Raw genomic sequence first — 7,747 nt, forward strand, 5'->3', positions numbered from 1 at the left:
TATTCTTATTGCGCTCCTCTAGAGGATTACTGGTATTTGGTGGGGATATGTTATTTTGGTTTTTCATGTTATTATTTTTTCTCTGTGATTTTGACATGTGAATTTCTTTTGTAGTTTCTGACTCTTGTGTGATACTCGGGCCTTCAAGTTTAGCTCTGTTTCTTTTTTTGAACTTTATGTGTCTTTGTGGTTTACTTTTTGGGTATGAAGAGCTGGTTCGTCTAAGCTTCTGGTTCTCTCTTTTGATTTTATATTGTCGTGGCCGGGTTGATTTTGTCTTCAGGAGTTCCACGGTGGCCCAATTCCAATGTGGGTCAGAAGTTTTCAGACTTTCTCCTTAGGTCTGGAATCTTCTAAGAATGCTTTTGGCTTCAGGAACTTGTGTGTTGGACTGACCTGTGATCCTGGCTGTGGCCGTGCCACGCAAGGATGCAAAGGCAGATGGGGTGGGAAAAAGCCCCAAGATTTCCCAGGGAGTGGATTGAGTAGCTGGGTTGTACTGGATGCCAAGGATCAGGGAGAGGAAAGATAAGCCTCAGAGCCCCAGAAAGAGGCTGGCAGGGGTTTCAGGACCAGGGAAGTAGAGGGAGGTGAGGGTGGGGCCAGATCCAGAAGCAGTGCTCCTAGGGCCCAAGGAAGGCACTAAGTTGGTCTGGGTGAAAAAGATCAGGAAGCAGTATTGGTTCCCCAGGTGTCTGGGGACCCAAGACTAGGAATGGCGCAGGGCCCAAGCTAGGAGTAGAGAACAGCAGGGGAGATGGAAGGGTAAACACGGCTGGGGGAGTCAAGGTGTGGAGGGCTGCGCGATAGACTTACCCCAAGAGTTGCCTGAGGGCAGGAGAGCAGGCCAGGAGAGTCAGCTGGTGGTGCAGGTCCAGGGAAGCAGGGAGAGGTGAGGGTGGGGCCAGGTCCTGGAGCAGTGCTCCTGGAGCCCAAGTAAGGCACCAAGCTGGCCTGGGCAAAAAGGATCAGGAAGAAGTACTGGTTCCCCAGGTGTCTGGGGACCCAAGACCAGGAATGGCAGCAAGGCCCAAACCAGGAGCAGAGAACAGCGGGGGAGATGGAAGGGCACTGGAGATCTTTTTTAAAGGTTAAAACCTCATTTAATTTTGTGTCTTAAAGGGTTTATACTGAGTACAATATTTTATAACTGTATTAATTCATACAGCCAGTTTTGAAAGAGATGCATCTTAATTCATACAGCCAGTTTTGAAAGAGATGCATCTTAGCTCTGGAAATTGTTCTTGAATATGTCAATGCTGTTGTAATGAAATGCTTCTTCTAATTATGTGATGTTAAATAAATAATTAAAAAACATATAACATTGTCATATGATTGGCATAGAAGGGTGGCTAAAAATGACAGTCATGCACTATGTATATCAAACAACTACAAGAAAAGCTTTGGAATGTTTTCCCCACAAAGAAATAACAAATGTCCACAATAAGCACATTTTGCCTGATTTAATCATTGAATCATCTGTACATGTATTGACACATCACATAGTACCCCAATAATATGTGTGTATTTATACATTTACGTATCAGTTAAACATTTTTGATTACAAAATCCCAACACCTTACAGCACTGCCAATTCTGTCTGTGGGGTTTTCCATTAAAATTTCCATGGAAAATAAATTCACTTAGTTTGACCCATCATGTACTCAAAAGTCTAACAGTTATGAGATTTCAGTGGGCTCAGCCATCACTATAACTTTGGATAAGCTTGGCTGGTGACAAACACCTTCAGTCCTAGCACTAGGGAAGCAGAGGCAGATGGATCTCTGTGAAATAGAGGCCAGCTTCATCTATATAGCAAGTTCCAAGCCAGCTGGGGCTATAGGGAGACACTGTCTCAAAACCAAACCTAACCAAACCAAGCCAAAAACAACCCCCTCCCCTCCCCAAATACAAACCCTCTTTGGACATCCTCATTTACCTAGAGTAGGTGACCCTTCCTTTTGTTTTTTGTCCCTTCTCACATGGTTTTTCTTCTTCATTTGAGGAACTTGTGTCACATTTTCAAGCTGTCTCATAATATAAATGATCAAAATAGTTTTTCTGGCAATTTAAAGCATTTTATTGAACTGAAGTTGTTTTCTCCTTTTGTTGTATGCCATTATTTGGAACATTTTGAACTTCATCAGGGATATCTTGGCTTATGTAACATGAGTCATTCAAAGTAGCTGAAGGCGAAAAATAATTTATCACTAGATGGTAAACAAACCTCATGGAATTAGAAGGGTGCAGGCACAAACAGTTGGGTGTCATTGGAGGACTGAAATTAGCAACTGGAAATAATTAGGTACCTAAATCAGTTTCCCAACTGACTTCCTTTATGCTCTTGGAGTTAATTGTAGAGCCTCTCTACACAGCCAAGGTAACAGATAGTGTCAATGTCTCTTGGGAAACATTCTAGTAAGTTTGGTTTGGATCAACTGTGCACCCTTGAGCTGGTCAGCCATAGGGTAGGAGTGTGCTGGCATGTGCCAGAGGTGCTTCAGAGTGTGGCTTGTGGATGAGCAGCAGCACCTAGGAAATTATTAGAAAATTTTGGGTGATCTGAAGATCTGGCTTGTGTCCTAGAAGCCTGAGTCACAACCATCTAAGGGGCGATTCTTAGGAACACTGCCTTTGGGTACCTCCGCAGGGTGAATGTGGAGTTTGTTTTCTCCCCCCAGTTTTAGCACCCCCTCCCAGTTGGGCACTCTGGGGAGCTCCCTCAATCCACATCACTATCTTAGGTTTACTTCCTACTTAATAGGGGGCTTGGAAGCAGATTCTTAGACAAGGGGGCCCAAAAGTCTCTCTTAGGATGTTAGAACAGTACAAAAATAATTATAAATTGGCATTTGTAAATGAAACCTTTTGGGTTCTAGTTGTGTGAGCCCCAATTTCCCCCTAAATATCTGAATTGTAATAACACCTGTGTGTAAGATAATACTGGCATCTCTGGTGTATACTCTTTACTGTCACGCTCTTGAACATGCCTAGCACTCCAAGGTCAGCATAAAGAATCTTGGACAATGTGAAGCTTTTAGGCAGGCTTACATTTGCTTGCTCCAAGAGTTAAAGAAAAAAACTGCTCAAATTAGCCCCCATAAGAGAGAAAAATAAAATAGAATTACGGCATCTCTTGTTTGGAAAACACAAGGTCAAAGCAATATATTTATAAATAAAAGTTAATTTCTGAGAGTTAGAATTTCATATTACAGTGCTCAAGCAAACCAGGGAAGCTCTTTGTTGCCATGGATAGTCAAGCGTATTCCATTATTGAACTCACTCCGGGGATGGGTAACGTTTCATTGTTTGTTATTTCCAGAAGTCAGAGACTCAAGGGAGTTATCATTCTATATTGAATCAAAAGCCTCTAAACACCTTCATCGTAATGAGAAAATCTTTCACAATGGACAGTTTGAAAGATCTAAAAGTTATTCTCTGTCACTGAGATTTTATAGGGAAAACTGGTTGTAATACTACCTCTCTAAGCTTTCCAATAAATCAACACCATTGAAAACATTTAAAAGTGTCAGCGTGGCATAGAAATTATCACTATAGAATTATGGCTTTTCCCCCTTTCCACTGCTTTAAGAACAGTCCGGTATTGCCAACACCTGCCCCTCCTCCCAACTCTAGTAATGTGAAGGGAGTCATGTATTGGAAAAAGTGATAGCTGTGCATTCATAAGATATTCTTATCAAACAGAACGCATTAATACTTTCTAGCTGCATGATTTATAGTAAATCATGGAGAATTACATTCTGTGAGGTTTAAAACAGACTTAGAATCTTAAGACAAAGAGAAGCTGCCCTGGGCCCTTTATGGTTTTCAGATTTGCTAATACTAGAAATGCTACTATTCTGGGAAGTCTTTATTAATAATAATAAATAATAATAAATAAATAAATAATAAATAATAATAAATAATGCTTGTTATCTTTCCAGGGGGAAACTTTAACTTATAGAAGGGAAGTATTATGTAAGGAATTAAACTTGCTTGAACATTCCATCCCATCAAAGAAGGAAAATAGTGACATTACACCATTACACACACACACACACACACACACACACACACACACACACAGAGTCATACACATAATTTGAAAGATATGTTGGTATGAGATGATTTATCTCATTTAATTTATAAATTAATGCTGGAGAAAATTCTGGAGCTCATGGACTGGTAGGAACATATAGATCTACTTATGGAATAGTCCATAAATGCCTTGAAGTGAAACACTGTTTGGGAGTTTTGAATATTGGGGTCATTACATTTTCTAGAGGAAAGTTAATCCTATATCTCTTATGTGCTTTAATTATGCATGTGATTCAAAAGAGAGGTAGAAAGAGGAAATTTCTATCCTGCCATTAAATTATTGAGTTGGAAGAAAATTGAGACCATGAAGTCTAACTTCAAAATTTTACACATGAGAAAACAGGAGGCCTGACTTGACTAAGGCTGTGAGGTGAAAAGGACTTACTTCATGAGGAAAATGCCGATGATCCTGTTTGACCTCACTGGAAATTATTTATGTGATTTTTTTCCACATTTTGGCCCATTGTTGGGAAAATGAAAGTTTGGGTTTTGGGAAAAGAAACTTTAGAATTTAATGATGGAAGATACATTAATTTTATAGGTTTAATGTCAGATATATGCAAATAGAACTATTTTTTTCTAATAACTTATTTCCTTCCCTGAGCATTCATTATGACTTAGTGGAGAGGTTAAAATTTTAATTTCTACATAATATAATTCCTTTCAGTTTTAAAGTTAGCTGTTCTGAGGTCATTCAGATTCAAGTGTGTTTTTGTAGCCCAGTTTGGTGATGGTCGGCTCAGTCTCTATCTTGCTCAGGTCTTTTCCTCAGTTTCCCTCTTTCCTCCTTGTCCTGTAGGACCATGGGCAATGTGTAGAATAAGGGTCCTGCAATGGAAGATTAGGCTGGAGGTGTTTATCCAAATCTTGGTTGAATTTTACAGATGCCTCATGTTTCATATGTCTAGGCAATGGTTTCTAGGCTTTTCTGTTAATTAGTAAGTTCGTTAACAGGGCATTGATGCATGTTCTTATACTTCTACACAAAGTCCAGAAACAGCCGGTACTTGGGATTTTTTTTTTTTTTTTTTTTTGACAAAGTCTTGCTATACTGGCCAAGGCTCAAGCGATTCTTCTGCCTCAGTCTCCCAGGTAGCACCACTGCTCTCAGCTGTGGTAACTTGGGATTTGAAGGGGGGGTGGGGACAGATCATTCCAGATAAAAACAAGAACAATTAAAAACTAACATGTGACAGGCCATGGGATCAATAGCAAGTTGTTTTGGCCAGAAAGACAAAAAACAGCCGGTCATTTGGGTTTTTTTTTTTTTTTTTTTTGCCTTTGTGTTATGTTTCCGGTCACATTTTAGAGAAGATTCTGTAGCCACATGTTCATGTACCTCTTTCTCTTTCAAATCAAAACCTTGAATTCTTTTCACTCTTGGATTCGAGAGAGAGAATCCTGGCCCAGATCATGCTTGGCCGTCTCTTCCCTAACCCAGCTGTGTTGGGTGGGTCACCTGATGTTTCTCTTTGGCTCTTCTTTCCTGTATGGCATCATCAAAGGGCACATGTAGGGGCACTGCCCTCTAGCCAGTTCCTATAGGAAGCAGGGGTCTTCTGGAATTTACACGTTCTTGATCTCCAGATCTCCCCAATTTCATAATAAAACCATGTGAAATACCTCCCTTAACATCCAAGGTGGTATCGAGGTATTTGTTCAAGGGCCACTCTGGCTCAAGCATCCATGTATCCTCATATCCTTGAATGTGTCAAAGGCTAAAGGATTAGAAGTGATTCACTCCCATATTTCCTTGATTAAGGTTTTAACACTACACGGTAAAATATCATTTCAGTTCAGTTATTTCAGAATAAGATTTAAAAAAATTTTTTGACAGCAGTTTCTATAGTGATCTATGCCCTTTTACTTTAGCCACTAGGGGAGGGGAGAAATCAACAGGGAATCTGAGAGAATTAAAAAGAAGATTTTGGTTGATATTTTATATCCTGTCTTCCTGTGGCTTTGGATAATCCAGTATTCAACAGAGAGGAAGAATAACCACATTAAAAATTGCAAAGATTTTTATGGTGTATGTGCTTAATACCAAACATTGATCAAACAGTTTAGAAACCAACAAGAAAAATAAAGAAAATTTTTATTGTATTTAACAGAACGCCTGTGAAAGATGAAAATAGGTGTGCTTAGATATCCAGGGAGCATCTTTCAAACGTTAGCAAAAAGCCCAATAAAATAATAGCTGTCTGACCACCACAATGCTGCCTCTCATAAATCATGGCCAGCATTTAGTGAACATTTACTACTAAGCAAGCATTGTTCTTAGTATAGTATGTGTATTGAATAATTCTGGGAGGTAGTGTTGCCATTGCACCTTCTTGGTTTGCTGAGGTTTCATGACTTGCTTACATGAATCATGTAGGACTTGGCAGAGATAGATCAGGAACCCAGTTATCTGGGCTCAGAGCCAGAGCTCCTAACTAGCATATGCTGTATGGTAACTCAATGGCACTGTTAACTCTAACCACTAATATTACTAATGTTGACATGGGGTTAGGAGTAAATAAAGGCTTCATCTTCTAGCATAGTTGTTTTTGCTGGGTCTCAGGGGTATGCCAACATTGCTTCTGTCTCAGAAGGGTACTGTTGCCTGTTGTCACCTTCTCTGGGTGCATTTACTGCAGGTTGGGTGACATTCTGGAATCTATATAATTTCTATAGTGTCCAGGTGCTTCTGTTGACCCAACACTATTTTCTTGAAGGATCTGGATGCATCTAGATCCAGATCTGGGAGCTTTTTTCCCTTAAATTTCTGAGTCTGTGGTCCTGAACCCCATGCAGTGTTTCCCCAGACATTCCAGGCAGAACAACGGTCCAAAAGCCCTAGGATTGGATGGGATTAAGATATATGCTTAAAGAGAAGGAAAATACCAGTGTGACTGCACACAGTAGAAAGAGAAAGAGGACTAGAAACAGATCTTAGGGGTCATATCCTGTGGGATCTGATAGGTTATGGGGTGGAGGTGGGAGGTTGGTTATTAATTCAAAATGAAATGGAGTACTGTGGAGGCTTTCAGGTAGGATCCGACTTGGTCAAATTTATTATTTTATCATCAAATGAAATTTAGGCAGGTTGCTCATAGAAAAACATCTTTGCTAGGTTTTCCATCCAAGAGGAGATAGGCAGGTGACTGGGCTACTTTTCCAATGATCTTTTAATTTATTTAGTTAGCTTCAAAAGCTTATGACTTATCTCATGTTTCTATGCAACATCATAGGTCATTCTACCAAATAATTGAGGCAGGTTTTTAAAAATTCTTTTTGTGTTAAAGCACTTGCCTGCCCTGTGTGTGGCACTGAGTTTGATCCCCACCAACAGCAGCACCAGCAGCACCAACAGTACCAGCAACAAAATAAAAACAAACCAAAAACAAATGAAAAGACAAACCAAGAAGTACTAGCTTTTAAAAATGCATATTCTAGAATTCACTGTGCAATAAATTTCTATTTCTGTTACAGCAAATTACCACAAATTTAGTGGCTCAAAATAACATTATTTTCTTTGCTTTCAGAAGTCTGACATAGGTCTTGTTGGGTTAGATCAAGGTGTTAGCAGGATTACATTCCATTCTTGGGAATTTGGGGAAACATTTCCTTAGCTTTCCCAGCTTTTAGGGATCATCTGAACTCCTTG

This window comes from Nannospalax galili, unplaced genomic scaffold (assembly GCF_000622305.1).
Source record: "Nannospalax galili isolate Female #2095 unplaced genomic scaffold, S.galili_v1.0 scaffold379, whole genome shotgun sequence".
Taxonomy (NCBI): domain Eukaryota; kingdom Metazoa; phylum Chordata; class Mammalia; order Rodentia; family Spalacidae; genus Nannospalax; species Nannospalax galili.